Genomic DNA, 17,583 nt, shown 5'->3' with positions numbered 1-17,583 from the left:
AACCTGGGAGGTGGAGGTTCAGTGAGCTGAGATCACATCACTGCACGCCAATCTGGCGACAGCAAGACTCTGTCTCAAAAATAAAAAAATAGGGGAATAGATTCATATTTGAACTGTAATGCATAATAAAAATAGCAAGCACATACATAATCACAAATGCCAGGTACTGTTCTAAGCACTTTGGACATATTAACTCAATCTTCAGAAGCATATGTATGAGTTAGGTAGTACTAATCTCCCCATTTTATTATCAATAAGACAACTTCGAAACAGGTTAAATAAACTGCCCATAATTGCACAGGTAATAAGTAACAGGGCTAGGATCTCAACCCAGGAATTATGGCTTCAGAATCCATACTCTAATTACATCATGACATCTAGTTACAGGAACAGTATAGGCCAGGAGTGTCCAATGTTTTCGCTTCCCTGGGTCACACTGGAAGAGAAATTGTCTTGGGCTGCACATAAAATACACTAACACTAATGATAGCTGATGTGCTTTTTTAAAAAAATCGCAAAAATCTCATAATGTTTCAAGAAAGTTTATGAATTTGTGTTGGGTCACATTCAAAGCTGCCCTGGGCTGCATGCAGCCTGCGGGCTGTATAAGCTCGGTATAGGCCAAAAAAGTTAACGCAAATATGCATCCCTAAGCTATTATGTGGTAAGAAAAGATACATAAAGAATTTAGTTGTCCTCAGGGAGCTCACAATTTAAACAAAAAATAATGGCACAGCAAATTTTATATATGATGACAGAAGGGGACTGAGTCACATCTAATTCAGGGTCAATGGAGGTTTTCTAGAAGAGATGACCCCTAGCATGTATCTTTTAAAATGAGCACAAAGTCAAGAGCAATACAGAAAAAGAGGGAGAAAAAATGTGCACAAAGGAAAAGTAAGGTCTTTGTTCCAGCAAAGGGAACAATATGTACAAAGTCACTGAGATGAAGCAGTACGAATTTACTAGAGAATTGAGTAATTTAGAAGAAAAGAAAAACACAGGGAACAAATAGAAAAATATCAAATTAAATAGAGCCACAATTATTTATTTATGCTTTAAATCTCATAAGAACCTTAAGTTTTAACTTGAGCAAGGGAGAAGGTGCAGAAAGATTTTAATCATGAGAATAACTTACTTACATTGTAGCAGGACTACTATTAATAGCATATATTAGACAAGACTAGAAAGGGCAAGCAAAATCAAGTTAGGAAACCTATACAAAACCCAGGCAAGGTGAGAATGATGAACAGATATTATCTACATAACCCAATGTTGTCTGTGAACCTTCATGTTCATTCCCACTAATGCTGCACCATTACAAATTCTCATCTCCTCCAGCTTAAATACCATAATAGTCTCCTAAGTGATTTCCCTAATTCCTTTGAATTAGACTCAATTTCTCCAGGGCAAAGCTCTGATTTATCTTTTCTCTGCTCAGAAGCCTTCATTAATTTCTAATGTCTTTCTAAAGCCAAAATTCTATGCATTAGCAAGACCCTTTCTAATCTATCCTAATTCTTCCTCCACAGCTCTGAACTTTACTATTCCTTTGCTCACTGTTCCCTCTGCCCAGACTAAGTTGAAATGCCTCCTTGCACCATGATGCACTGCTACATATAAGTTACTGCTCCCAAAGCACTTTGTTTATAACTTCCTTAAAGCAACTATTATATTCCTCCCCAGACCAAAATCACCAATTCTATGTCTTTTTTTCCTTATAAGATCAGGTTCCATGATACTAGGCTAACAGAAGCTACAGTATCAAGAAATATAAGCATTTCAACAATTCAAAGATCTTAGTAAGAACAATAAACGTCTCATAATAATAGAACAAGGGTCAGCGCTAAATTTATCTGGATCCTTAAAGGTCAGAAGGTGATTCCCACTGACAAAGTAAGTTGCCATTACAACCTTCACAACAGTTTTAAGATAATAATTTTAACACGTTTTACCAATATGATGAATTGCAGGTACTGTATACACGTATATGCTGATTATAGCATATACTAATGAGTCACCTCCCCAGCTCATGGTTCCCATTTTCTTTAAAAGGTACTGAACACACAAGGACGGGCCTCCAGTAGCCAGCTCGGTTTCTCTCATCACCCCACCTGACCAGGGCCAGGCCAATCAGGTATTTTCTTCCAAAAATGTGAAATATGGAAGATACCAAGACTGGGACTCAGTCCTTTGCTAGAACCTGAAGAACAAGTCTAACAACTTCTGCTGCTGAGGTCCCTGGGCTCCATCCTCATACCCTTTGGCTTGGTAGTGTAGCTCAACCCTTGTTTCTAAGTGCTACTTCAATATCCTTCTAATAAATATTTCTTTCCCTTCTTTTCTAGTTTTCGTCTGGGCTTACGTGAACCAGAATCAGTTGTGCTGCTTGGAAGCAAAAATTTTTTAATGAATTTGATGCTTTCAAAAAGCCAAGTATTATTTTGGGACTAAATCTTAAATGCTTTAGCTTAAAAGCAGAAATCTGAGCTGTGAAGGAAGAAAAAGGAAAAGAAAAGGAAAGAAGAGGGAGGGAAGGAGGGACGGAGGGAGGAAGGAAGGAAGGAAGTAAGGAGAGAGAAAAACTCCTTCGGGCTTTCAAATTATAATTTAGAAGTTTATTTCCTATTTAATATTTAAAATGCTGTGAGACTAAATTAATTCAAATCTGGGTGGACATTCCCAAATGAACCATTTAAAACACTCAGTCCAGCAGACTACCCAACACCTTAAGGTCCACCAAAATATTCAGAGAATTTAGGTTTTAGTTTGGTTCTCTGCAGGTAACCCTACAGAATGTAAAAGATCCTCTATGTTGTTATACACATTGACAATCCTCCTAAGACAGATCAATACCAATAAAGTAACTTTATTGCTATTTTCCTTTCTTCATAGAAATTTATCCCTTGATTTTAGTCTGATAGATTTTCCTTTCTACCCTTGATTATAAATTGGTCAATTTTACCTTTTTCCAACATAAATATCCTAGATCTTCAAAATATATAAATGTTCCTGCATCAGACCCAAACACTGATTTTCCTACATTAGAAATTAGATTTGAATTTATGATGTATATATTATGAATTTAAGTTTCTAGTTTGAAAAAGGCTGTTCATTTCATCCAATCATATCTATAAAAACTATTTTATTTTTAACATAAGCTTTTTACCTTTTAAAAGTATTAAAAAGGTAAATGCTTAGTGAAAATACAAATTAAGAAAAATTAAGCTACTAATGATAAAACTCTGTAATTCAGAAACAAAAACATTCAAACTGAATACCAAAAAGCAAAGGTAATCCAAATTATTCTTTTAAGTGGCTTCTGGCATTTCTCTTTCAAGTATATTATACCTGAAAAATCTGAATTTAATTCCTTAACATACAAAGGTTTACTCAAGTATACTTACATTTTTCATGGTGACTTTTTAAAAAGCAACTTACTAAATGGTCCACTTCCATTTTTTATTTTACTGAATGCACATAAATATTAAGTATATTCTAAATTAATATGCTATATTACACGGGATAGAAATGGAGGGACTGTCATGTCTTCCTTTGATGAACTACTGCAGTTTAAATTGTTTTAAACAAGGTTTCCTACTTTTGTAATAAAAAAACATATTTTAAATATCCGGCCCTGTTTTTTAACACCCTATGCCTCATCTCAATACCAAATTCAGTGATTTTTAAAAAGGGCACATTAAAGAAATCTTATTCTGGCCAGGCACTGTGGTTCACGCCTGTAATCCTAGCACTTTGTGACGCCAAGGCGGGAGGATCACCTGAGGTCAGGAGTTCCAGATCAGCCTGACCAACATAGAGAAACCCTGTCTCTACTAAAAAATAAAAAATTAGCCAGGCATGGTGGCGCATGCCTTTAATCAGAGCTACTCGGGAAGCTGAGGCAGGAGAATTGCTTGAACCCAGGAGGCGGAGGATGCAGTGAGCAGAGGTTGAGATCGCGCCATTGCACTCCAGCCAGGGCAACAAGAGCAAAATTCCATCTCAAAAAAAAAAAAAAAAAAAAAGGAAGGAAACTTCATTCCATAATGATTCCATAATTTAAAGTTTTTGTATTGTTCCATTAACAATTTTAAAAAGGCAAAATCTCTTAAACAGTCACAAAGTAAGGATGCAATTTTACCCACTAATCTTCATAATGACCTGAACTTCTGGGCAAATACCAACTAAATATAAAAGCAACATACTAAAATGTTTCTTAAAACATTTTCTTACCTAAAACACACCATTATTTAAATCAGCCTATTTACACTGAATACTCAGAAGTCTTTCCTTCAAGAGTGAATGTCTCTTCCAAGTTGCGTGTACTATCCAATATCCTAAGCCTTCCAAAAGTTATTAATATTGTATCCATTAAATTTAAGTCAGCATCAACTGTAAGACTGCATTGTTTTAAAAAAAGAAAGAAATGCGGCAAGCTGCAATTCTAGGTCACCAATATGTTTCAAAGACTTTCCAATTTCAGAGATATTAAAATGTGGAGAAAAACATAATGACGATATTTACTGAAGTTCTTTAACTTGGTAGCAAAGATATTATAGGATTAAACTTCATTTTACTAAAGTTTGTAATTATGTCAAAATCTTTGGAATTTACATATATAGCAGAAAAAATTCTAAAGGCAAAAATTTAAATTTTACTCCCATCTAATCTAACCAAGCTCTCTCACATTATGAACTAAGCACTTCACACATTATGAGGCACTACCACTTGACACTATAACCTTCACCTCATAACTAAAACTTTTCAATGCACAACAAAAGTAACAATTGTTTGTTGACCTTCTATACCTCATCAGTCTTAGGCCCCTAACCTAAGCTTATTTAAAAATCGATTGAAAAAAATTACTCTCTTAAAGGGCTACATTTATAAAAGATTTCCTCCAGGCCTAATTTTTAAAATGAAGTTAACGTATTTCGTACGGGCCAATGCTCATAAAAGCTATAAGCAAAATATTAAAAGAAACAGGCTGGGCGCAGTGGCTCATGCCTGTAATCCCAGCACTTCAGGAGGCCAAGGAGAGCAAACCACTTAAAGTCAGGAGTTCGAGACCAGCCTGGCCAACATGGTGAAACTCCATCTCCACCAAAAATACAAAAATTAGCCAGGAGTGGTGGCAGGCACCTCTAGACCCAGCTACTTGAGAAGCTGAGGCAGGAGAATCACTTCAAGACTGCGCCACTGCACTCCAACCTGAACAACAGAGCGAGACTGTCTCAAAAAAAAAATACATATATATATATATATACACACACACATATATATATAGAAATGTAATACTTCACTGTTAAAATAATTTTTTAAATTACTACCAGATACTGTGGTTTGCTCACCACAGCACCCCCAATACCTAGCGCAGTACTTGGAACAGAATATATACTCAGTAAATATTTGTTGACTTAAGTGATACCTTAATAAACATGAGAAGGAATGTGAGCAAACAATGTAAAATCAGGAATTACACAAATACTGTGATAAACAGAGCTTCCCCTTTGAGAAAATTCACACCAGTATTTTTTTCCTAATTTATGTTGAAAGTATCTAACCTGTCACATGGTATACATTTAATAAATTCCAGGCTGGGTGTGATGGCTTATGCTTATAATCGTAGCACTCTGGAGTCAGAGGTAGGAGGAAGGCTTCAGCCCAGGAATTTGAGACCAGCCTGGGCAAACGGGCAAAACCCTATCTCCACAAAAAAATATATAAAAATTAGCCAGGCATGGTGGTGCAAATCTGTAGTCCCAGCTACTCAGGAGACTGAGGAAGGAGGATCACCTGAGCCAGGGAGATTGAGGCTACAGTGAGTAGTGATCTTGCCACTGCACCCCCAGCCTGGGTGAAACAGTAAGATCCTGTTCCAAAAAAAAAAAAATTTTTTTTTTTAATGAAATAAAATGAATCCCAGCCCCTTCTCCTTCCCACTCTTTTTAAGTGAGCTATATGAGTTCACTTAAAACATTTACTACACACAAATTAGTTAACATAATTTTCAAAAACATATCTTCATAAAGCAATCTATACCTGAATTTAACCAGTAAACATTAAGCAAGATAGACTAATGCACAAATCTTTGACAAGTGTTATATACCAAATGTGTGCCCTTACCCGTCCACCCCACACCACTAAAATTCATGTGTTGAAACCCCAACTCCTAATATGATAGTATTTGGAGCCCAGGCCTTTTGGAGGAGCCCTCATAATCGGATTAGCACCCTTATAAGAAGAGACCTGAGAACTTACACTCTCTCCACCATATGAGGACACACCAATTATGTCAGAAACACCAGGCACAGTAGCTCACACCTGTAATCCCAGCACTTTAGGAGGCCAAGGTTGGAGGACTGTTTCGGCACAAGAGCTCAAGACCAGCCTGGGCAACATAGCAACACCCTGTCTCCACAAAAAAAGTTTTTTAACTTTTTTTTTTTTTTTTTAAAGAGACAGGGTCTCACTCTGTGGCCCAGGCCGGAGTGCAGTGGTGCCATCTTGGCTAAATGCATCCCTGACCTCCCAGGCTCAAGTGATCCTCCCACCTCAGCCTCCTGAGTAGCTGAGACTAGAGGCACACACCACCACACCCAGCTAATTTTTGCATTTCTTTGTAGTGACAGGGTTTCAGCATGTTACGTTACCCAGGCTGGTCTCAAAACTCCTGGGCTCAAGCGATCCGCCTGACTCGGCCTCCCAAAGTGTTGGGATTACAGGCGTGAGCCACTCACTACACCTGGCCAAAATAATTTTTTTAAAATATAAGCCAGGCGTGGGGACGTGGGCTCATAGTCTCAGCTACTCAGGAGGCTGAGGACAGGAGGACTGCTTGACCCTAGGACTACAGTGAGCTATTGTCCCATCACTACACTCCAACCCGGGTGATGGAACAAGACCCTGTCTCAAAAACAAACGAAACAAAAAAACAGGGCCAAGAAGAAAGCCTTACCACATAATCTGACTATGCTGGCACACTTATCTTAGACTGCCAGCCTCCAAAACTGTGAGGAAATAAATTTCTATTAAGTCATCCAGTCAATGGTATTTTATTATAGCATCCCAAGCTAAGATAGTAAATCTGTATTTTGAACGAATAGTGACATATGATGCAGAAGGAAATAATGATACAACCACCAAATTATGCCCTCTAGAAGAAGCCTACACCTTGGCAGAATAATATTTATAACAAAATACCCCTAATATAGAGTGGAAAGTAAGACAAAATTTTAAATGGCAAGGCTATTATATTCTAGGAAAATCTGGGAAGCTCTCAGACAAGAGCCAAGTGGACAAAGAATAGAATCTGGACATATGGAAATTGGGAGAGAAGAGAGCAAGTATACTTCACTCAGAATACCCTTTCACTCACTCACATTCATGATTCCAATCTGAATAATAATTTCTATTATTTTCTAAAGTTAGAAATAATAGCTTCTAGGGGCCAGGCATGGTGGCTCATATGTGTAATCCCAGAACTTTGGGAAGTCAAGGGGAGCGGATCATCTGAGGTCAGGAGTTTGAGACCAGCCTAGCCAACATGGCAAAACTCCATCTCTATGAAAAATACAAAAATTAGCCGGGTGTGGTGGCACATGCTTATAATCCCAGCTACTAGGGAGGCTGAGGCAGGAGAATCGCTTGAACCCAGGAGGGGGAGGTTGCAGTGAGCTGAAATCACACCACTGCACTCCAGCCTGGGCAACAGAGTGAGACTCCATCCCCAAAAAATAAAAATAAAATAATAGTTCCTTTGTAGATGAAGACAGGGTTTTATTTTTCATCTACAGTGATGTATCTTTTAATGACGGGGGTATGTTCTCAGAAATGTGTCACCTGATGATTCCAATGTGAACATCAGAGTGCACTTACACAAACCCACATGGTATAGTCTACTATACACCTAGACTATATGCTATATAGCTTATTGCTCCCAGCATGCAAACCTGTAATGTTAAGTATTCCTATGTCTGAACATAGGTAAAATAGAAAAACTACAGTAAAAATACGGCATTATACTATTATAGGACCACCATCATATGTGTGGTCCATCGACGACTAAAATGTCATTATATGGTAAATACCTCTATTCATTTATCTAACCCAGCTCCTACTGTGTGACACATTCTGAGTAAGGGAAGTTCGGCCCCCTCAAACTTACAGAACCACAAGTAGAAACAGACTAGTAAGCAAACAGCTATAACAGAAAATGCAACTGATGCATGTCAGAAATATGGCAGTTTTTATTAAGAAAAGGAGATCCAAGAAAACTTTTCAGTAAATAATACATATTTGAATGGGGGCCATCTGAACAGTCTTAAAAGACAAGCTGAAGGTATCCCATAAGGAAGAACATATGAGGCAATTAACAACAAAGTGCTATGAGAATTTAACACCAGCACAGTAGAACACTGCATATTCAGTGAACTTCAAGTAATGCGAAAAAGTTAAGAATGGTGGCAAGAGAAGACTGGAAAGGTAAAAAGAACCCAGGTGAAGAAAAAATTTTAAAGACCAAGACACTACATGGGAGGCTGGGGTGGAACAACTGCTTGTGCCCAGGTGGTTGAGGCTGCCATGAGCCATGGACACACCACTGCACTCCAGCCTGGGCAACAGAGCAAGACCCTGTTTCAGATAAACTATGAAATAAAATAAAATAAAGACTATGACAGCACAGTCATCCCTTGGTATACTTCAGGAACTGGTTCCAAGACTCCTGTGTATACTAAAATCTGCACATACTTAAATCCCGCTGTCAACCCTGTAGAACCCACGAATACAAAAAAAGCAATCCATTGTGTAGGCGGGTTTCACATATCCTACAAATATTGTACTTTCAATCTACGTTTAAGTTGACCCCCACAGTTGAAACCTGTGTTGCTTAAGGGTCAAGTGTATCTGCCTGGCTAAAAGTACAAGAAAGAAAGGTTAAAAATATAAAAAAGATATGAACCAGCAATGATGTACAAAGGACATCAAAGGAAACAAAATAGAGTGACCATACCTCCTAGTTTCCCCAAAACCAACCTGATCTATATCTGCACGCCCAGTGTCCCAGCCAGTTTACCATCTCTACCATACACTAACAAAATATTGTTAACAGTTGCATTAAAACATGCTGGTATGAGCCTGGCCAACATGGTGAAACCCTGCCTCTACTAAAAATACAAAAATTAGCTGGGTGTGGTGGTGGTCACCTGTAATTCCAGCTACACGGAAGGCTGAAGCAGGGAGAATTGCTAGAATTCAGGAGGCGAAGGTTACAGTAAGCCAAGATTGAGCCACTACACTCCAGCCCTCCAGCCTGGGCGACAGAGCAAGACTTCATCTCCAAAAAAAAAAAAAGCGGGTATGGATTTAGTAGACTTCTCCACCTTATACTTTCAGCTTCTTCCAAAGTTCTTCCAACTTTGTCAAGAGTTTCCGAAATGCACATATATATGATGCATATATAAGGAACAGAGTCCTCACTTTAACATACACTTAATTCTGAAAGATGACAGAAATAACCAATCTCTCTTTCTCTCACTCTTTCTAGACTCAATATATCTAACTCTTCCCTTTCAAGGACAGCATGCAGGGGACCCACCAGTGGCTAGGGCAGCTAGCTCCTTTGGGTGCTAACTGGGGGTGGGGGAAGTGGTCAGCATTGCTGTCACTGAAGACTGGTTGGTGTATCAGCAGTGGCCTGTGATCTGGACTGTAAATTACACACAGCTTCCAGGCTAACGACAGGCAGTTTACGGGAAACTAAAGGTTAGGTATACCTCTACGGTTACCTGTGGTTAATGAAGCCATGAGACTACTAATCCATCAAGAAAGTGAGGAATTAAAGGCTCTCTCCCCACAGATATAAAGAATGACCTGGCTGGGCACAGTGGCTGATGTCTGTAATCCCAGCACTTTGTGAGGCTGAGGTGGTAAATAGCTTGTGCCCAGAGTTCGGGACCAGCCTAAGCAACATAAGCCATATCCCATTCTCTATTAATCCCAGCACCGGGAGGCCAAGGCAAGCAGATCACTTGAGCTCAGGAGTTCAAGACCAGCCTGGGCAACATGACAAAACCCTATCTGTACTAAAAATACAAAAATTAGCTAGGTGTGGTGACACACGCCTGTAATCCCAGCTACTCGGGTGGCTGAAGCAAGAAAATCTCTTGAACCTGGGAGGTGGAGGTTTCAGTGCACCACTACACTCCAGCCTGGGCAACAGAGTGAGACTCTATTTAAAAAAAAAAAAAAAAGAAAAAGAAACAATGAACCAATGAAGCCAGTTCACAGACACCATATTTAAATAAACACAAAAACATCTAGGACATTCATATTATTTATTTCTCAAAATTATACTTAGCGTCTCAAACAGAATTCTGATAGGTAAAACTAAAAGACTTGGTTAAAGACCTTAGTTTGTGGTCTTACCATTTTTTTTAAATTTTGGAGGTCCTAGAAAACTTCAAGACACTTTAAAAATCTTCAGGTATGCTTTCTCCTATAAAGTAGTCTCTCAACCTTGACACTACTGACATTTGGGGCCAGACAATTCTTCATTGCCGGGGAGTGTCCTGAGTAATATAGGATGTTTGGCGGCATCCCTGCCCTCTACCCCACTAGATGCCGGCAGCATGCCCCCAAACTGTAACAACCAAAAAGATCTCTAGACATTGTCAGGCCCTGGTTTAGAACCACTGCTATAAGGCATTGAAAAAAAAAAAATGAACGAGAATATTATAGAATCAAAGAATCTCATATATCTTCAAATAATTTCAGATCTAATTATTGTCAAGGGTTATTATTAGCTTAATTAAACAGCATAGGTCAAATTAAATGTTTTATTTATATTTAGATTAAAATATGTCATTTAAAACTATTTTTAAGATAGTAGAGGCCAGGCATGGTGGCTCACGCCTGTATTCCCAGCACTTTGGGAGGCCGAGGCAGGCAGATCACTTGAGGTCAGGAGTTTGAGACCAGCCTGGATAACATGGCGAAAACCTGTCTCTACTCAAAAAAAAACAGGGCAGGTGCAGTAGTTCACGTCTGTAATCCTAGCACTTTGGGAGGTCGAGGCAGGTGGATCACGAGGTCAGGAGATCGAGACCATTCTGGCTAACATGGTGAAACCCCGTCCTCTACTAAAAATACAAAAAAATTAACCGGGCGTGGTGGTGGGAGCCTGCAGTCCCAGCTACTCAGGAGGATGAGGGAGGAGAATGGCGTGAACCCAGGAGGCGGAGCTTGCAGAGAGCCGAGATCACGCCACTGCACTCCAGTCTGGGCAACAGAGCGAAACTCCGTCTCAAAAAAAAAAAAAAAAAAGACAGTAGGTTGGGCGTGGTGGCTCATGCCTGTAATCTCAACTTTGGGAGGCCAACTCGGGCGGATCACTTGAGGCCAGCAGTTCAAGACCAGCGTGGCCAACATGGCAAAACTCTGTCTCTACTAAAAATGTAAAAATTAGCTGGGCATGATACACACCTGTAATCCCAGCTACTCAGGAGGCTGAGGCAGGAGAACTGCTTGAACCAGGGAGGCAGAGGTTGCAGTGAGCTGAGATGAAGTCACTGCACTCCAGCCTGGGCAACAGAGAGAGACTCTGTCTCAAAAAAAGATAGTAGAGAGCAATCTTAAATCTTGTGGGTAGTGTTTTCATTCCTTTTGTTTTACAGGACTTTATGACATTTCTGAGATCTCAGAGTACTCTCAGTATTTATTTTCTTCCTATATCCTAAATGGCTTGCTTTGGCATGTTTATTAATAAACAGGCCAGGAGTATATTTCGAGGAAAAAAAAATTACGACTGGGTGCGGCTGCTTACATCTGCAATCCCCGCAGTTTGGGAGGCTGAGGCAGGTGGATCACTCGAGGTCAGGATTTCGAGGCCAACCTGGGCAACACAGCAAGACCCCATCTCATTAAAATGAATAAATAAATAAACAAGGATTCCAACTAACAAATGATAAAGCAATGCTAGATTTAGAATATTACCACTTTCAAATCTCCAATGAAAGAAACGATACAGGCCATTTTTTCAGTCTAGCCAAAAAATCTGAAAAAGGAACAACTGTATCAATGAGGAATCATAAATAAAATTACAAGTGGCAATAAAAACAACTGTAAGATGTTAGCACAAAATAAAACAATGCAAATTAAATAAAGCATTTTTTCACCTACTAGATCTTCAGATTTAAAAGCCTAATAATGGGCTCTGCACAATGGCTCACGCCTGTAATCCCAGCACTTTGGGAGGCCAAGGTGGGAGAATTGCTTGAGTTCACAATTCTCAATTGAGACCAGCCTGGGCAACCAGCCTGAGCAAGACCCCATCTCTACAAAAAAAATTAATAAATTAGCTGGGTGTGGTGGTGCATACCTGTGGTCCTAGCTACTGGGGAAGCTCAGGTGGGAGAATCACTTGAGCCTAGGAGTTTGAGGTTGCAGTAAGCTATGATCATGCCACTGCACTCCAGCCTGGGCCAGAGTGAGACCCTGTCTCAAAAATATATATAAAAACAAAAATAATTTTAAAAGCTGAATAACGCCTGGTGCTCACATGGATATAGAGATAACTTTCATAGACTGCTCGTAGAAGCACATACTGAACAAGTTTTTTGGAAAGCCAGCTGGCAGTATAATGTACATAATCATGAACCCATAAATCCCACTCTTACATCTGTGCCAGTATATTAACTTAAGCACTGTTTGAATTGGTTGGTAACTGTAAACCGCCCAAAAAACTATCAAAGAAGACAGGTTAAATAAAGAACACCAAAACAACAAAATATTATGCAGCCCATGAAGACAATGAGGTAAATTTTTGTGTTTTGGTAAGATATCTAAAAACAAGCCCAGGCGCAGTGGTTCACGCCTGAAATCCCAGCATTTTGGGAGGCCAAGGCAGGCGGATCACCTGGGATCAAGAGATCGAGACCAGCCTGGCCAACATGGCAAAACCCTGTCTCTACTAAAAATACAAAAAAATTAGCTGGGCATGGTGGCATGTGCCCGTAATCCCAGCTACTCGGGAGGCTGAGGCAGAAAAACTGCTTGAAACTGGGAGGTGGAGGTTGCAGCGAGCTGAGGTTGTGCCACTGCACTCCAGCCTAGGCAACAGAGCAAGACAGTCAAAAAAAAAAAAAAAAAAAAAAGAAAGAAAGAAGGAAAGAAAAAGAAAAAACGTATCTAAATAAAGAAAATAACAAAAGGCAAACTGAAGTTTCATGGCATTTAACAAGACGATTAACACACATACACTTATGTGTATAGAAAATTCTGTTAAGAATATACAAGAAACAGGTAACAGTATAGTTTGATTTTTCTTTTTTATATTTTTGTAAAATGAGACAGAAACAACTAAAGCAGTATTAATTTCAATCATCTCTGCACATGAGTTTCCCAAATTTATAGGCACAAGAATTACCTAATTCGTGTGATCCATTACACTCAAAATGCAGTTATTCTCACCGAATTCCTCCCTAACCAAAATGAAGATGTAAATAGAAAAAGCATGTATCAAGATATTCCCCACATTTGAAATCCAAGTTTTTAAAACTACTTTTAAAATCTGACCTGTTCATCTAACCATCTAATATTTTGTCAGAAATAATTTTTAAAGTAACCACATGCTGCCTATGGCACTGATTTTAGCCATATCCTACCAAAAGCAACACAGCAAAACCAAAGACCACACACAATATTTACAAGAAAACTGGATGACAACTTAACAAGGTATCACCCCCAAAAACTCTCTACTATGAACAAGCAAGCAGGGCAAGACTAGAAAAGTATCAATGTCTACACAAGAGGAAAAGAAACAAGACCTGTCTTGCAATGACCCTACCTACAAACATCAAAATCTCAAATTCACCACTAGTATTCACTGGTAAGGGTGGTTTAAAAAAAAAAAAAAAAAAAAAGAGCCTACATTCTACCTACATTTAAGATTGCTCCTTACAGCAAGATGCACTCTAGTATGCAAAAGCCCTAGAAAAGGAGGACCAGTCTCCAGTTAACAAATCACTTTGAAACGAAAATGGCCACCACCTCAAAAGCCACCCTGAAAGTCACCACAGACAACAGTATCCCTAATAAAACAACCTCTAAAAATATTAAATTCCCTTTAGTTGCACAATTTTAAATAGAAATATAGTGCGCCCTCTGTTATCTACGAGTTCCACATTCACGAATCCAACCAACCTCAGATTGAAAATATTTGAGAAAGGGCTGGGCGCAGTGGCTCACGCCTGTAGTCCCACCACTTTGGAGGGCCGAGGTGGGCGGATCACGAGGTCAGGAGATCGAGACCATCCTGGCTAACATAGTGAAACCCCATCTCTACTAAAAATATAAAAAAAAATTAGCCAGGCATGGTGGCGGGCGCCTGTAGTCCCAGCTACTCAGGAGGCTGAGGCAGGAGAATGGCGTAAACCCGGGAGGCAGAGGTTGCAGTGAGCCGAGATCACGCCGCTGCACCCCAGCCTGGGCGATAGAGCAAGACTCTTTCTCAAAAACAAAAAAAGAAGAAAATACTTGACAAAAATTGTACTGAAATGTGGAGACATTTCTCGTCATTACTTCCTAAACAATATAAGGTATAAAAACTATTTACATATCATTTATATTGTATTAGGTATTATAAGTAACCTAGAGATGCACCAAGGATGTGCAAAGGTTATATGCAAATATTATGCCATTTTACATCAGGGACTGAGCATCCACAGATTTTATGTCCAAAGGAGGTCCTGGAACCAATCCCCCACATATAACAAGGGACAACCGTACTTTGCCATTACTTGACGGAAAGCTACCTCACCCTCCTCCTTCCTCCCAGATATACACAATAGTGCAAAAATTACAAATGTTCTTTCAGACCTCGCACTTTCCTTAAATTTCGAATACTTCTACAGCATATATTTTTCTCCAGTTTCATCACCTACAAATGGGAATATTAGAACTACCACCCAATACTGATGTGGTAAGATTTTTACTTAACTGAGAATAACAAACCCAAGATGCATATATTAAATAGAAAGCTTAGTCACTTCAAGCTAAAGTACATGTATCAGTCTCATCACCTGTATGTTTCAAATTTATGTCTCTACAAAATTACAATTACTTAAAAGTTTTTTTCCTTGAGGTGACTGGAAAATAGTCAAAATTACAAATGTTAAGGGTACATCAGTCATCTTATTGACCCTTCCACACTCAACCTTCTCATAATTGCCCCCAAATCCCCTGCAGCACATGAGGTCAAGCTTACATAAGCCACTTGAAAAATCTCAGAAATTACAGAAATAACGATTATAAGAGTCCTAACAAAAGCAAAAAGCTCCAATTTTTTTTTTTTTCCTGAGACAGAGTCTCACCCTTTTGCCCAAGCTGGAGTGCAGTGGTGCAATCTTGGCTCACTGCAACCTCTGCCTCCTGCGTTCCAGCGATTCTCCTGCCTCAGCCTCCCGAGTAGCTGGGACTACAAGCGCCTGCGGCGATGCCCAGCTAATTTTTTCTATTGTCAGTAGAGGCAGGGTTTCACCATGTTAGCCAGGCTAGTCTTGAACTCCTGACCTCAGATGAACCACCCGCCTTGGCCTCCCAAAGTGCTGCAATTACAGGCGTGAGCCACTGCACCTAGCCTAAAAGCTCCGAATTCTAACAGTGGTTTTGAAAAGATTCTGGCACTGTTACAGTAGAGGAGGATGTAAGACAACTGAACAAGGGGCAAGTGGTACATATTAATAAAATGCAAATTACAAGAGGATTTGGAGCCAGAATGCCTGAGTATAAAACCCAGTTCCATTGCTTATCAGCTGTACAACCTTGGACAAATTATTTAAGCCTGCTAAGACTCAACAGCCCCATTTTTAAAAAAGAGAATGACCTACTTCAGATAGTAGTTGTAAAGACTAAATCAGGTTATGCATATGAAATATCTGATAATGTCTGACACAAAATAAATGTTCATTAAATATTTGCCATTTAGGAATAAAAGAAAGGCTGGGCCTGATGGCTCAGGCCTGTAATCCCAGCACTCTGTGAGGCTGAGGCAGGTGGATCACCTGAGGTCAGGAGTTCAAGACCAGCCTGGCCAACATGGTGAAACCCTATCTCTACTAAAAATACAAAAATTAGCCAGGTGTGGTGGTGGACGCCTGTAATCCCAACTACTTAGGAGGCTGAGGCAAGAGAATCACTCGAAACCGGGAGGAAGAGGCTGCAGTGAGCTGAGACTGCGCCACTGCACTCCAGCCTGGGAGACAGAGTGAGACTCTGTCTTAAAAAAAAAAAAAAAAAAGAGAGAGAGAGGCGAGTAAATTATAATGAAAGAAGTAGAGTTTTAACCATGACTGTCTTCTAAGCAACGGTCAAACAGATTACAAGCATAGAGACAAGAGAGATACTATGACACTTACAGCTCCAAATGGCTCTTCACTCTACAGAGCCTCTCAATAAAGCTTTTTATTTTTCTAGCCAGGCATGGTGGCACATGCCTCTGGCAGCTACTGGGGGCGGGGGCTGAGGCAGCAGGATCATTTAAGCCCGGGAGGTCGAGGCTGCAGTGGGCTTTGATGGCACCACTGTACTCCAGCCTGGATGACAGAGCAAGACCTTGCCTCAAAAAAACAAAACAAAAACTTTTTTTTTTTTTTTTTGCGTTAAATGGTAAGTGATAACAAAAAAGCCCTACTTCCATGCCACATTTTTTAAAAAAACCACTAAGGGCATTATTACTATTATTTTATATCATTACTAATTTGAGACTTAAATTAGCTATTATTCACTTTATAGTCAATGGTGTGAGTTCTCAAAAATATTTAATTTTCAGGTAATAGGTTACCCAAGGTATCCGATAGGGATGGAATGTGCAAGTGGTTACAAGTAGATTTCCACACACATGTATTACAAGCAATGCAAAACCTGGGCAGCCTGACACATCAACAGGACTGCTATTGGGTGAAGCCAGAGAGAAGACAAGCAAACGAACAGATCAGAGAGCTGGTGAAAATGAAGATCTAAAATACATTTCTCAAAATATGATGTTTTCCATAGGCACATGTAATTAAACAGTAAACACTCTCCTCAATTATCTACACTGTTATGTCCTAGTCAGCGATTCAGTTTTTTGCTATGGATCCTGAATAATAAACTTCTACATCAAAAAGGGAAAAGACCTTCAGTCTACAAGCAGAGAGAAACCATGGGATTCTGTGGACTATAAATTCCTTCTCTTCTTACTAATGAGATCTGAAGCTTACTAATGATGTTTTGAAGCAACATGAAGTTTTTGACAGGTGTCCAGTAATGTCATATGCAGTAATAGTCCGTAAACATTATGAACGCATACACTCACTGGCAGACACAAAGTGGATCTGTAGATATAGATACACATGTGCATACAGTTAAAACTAACGTATTTTGAGAACCTCTTAGTGACTTTAGAGTTTAGTAGTAGCGGTGACTGCTCTTTCTCATGCAATATAGACAACTGCTTCTCAACTTTTTAATGTCTCCACACCATTCACCAATTATTAATTACTCCCTAACAGTTAATAAACATCTCACATTATTATCAGACAC

At 39.4% G+C, this 17,583-nt stretch overlaps 1 protein-coding gene across 2 annotated transcripts in view; it reads right to left on the bottom strand.

Annotated features, from left to right (window-relative positions):
* Positions 1-17,583, bottom strand: part of PPP4R2 (protein phosphatase 4 regulatory subunit 2) — a 70,730-nt gene that overhangs the window by 40,854 nt on the left and 12,293 nt on the right. The window lies entirely within an intron of this gene.

The sequence above is a fragment of the Hylobates moloch genome, unplaced genomic scaffold (genome assembly GCF_009828535.3).
Source record: "Hylobates moloch isolate HMO894 unplaced genomic scaffold, HMol_V3 SCAFFOLD_4, whole genome shotgun sequence".
NCBI lineage: Eukaryota > Metazoa > Chordata > Mammalia > Primates > Hylobatidae > Hylobates > Hylobates moloch.
The sequence above is the reverse complement of the archived record's forward strand: the minus strand, read 5'-3'. Positions and strand labels throughout refer to the sequence as shown.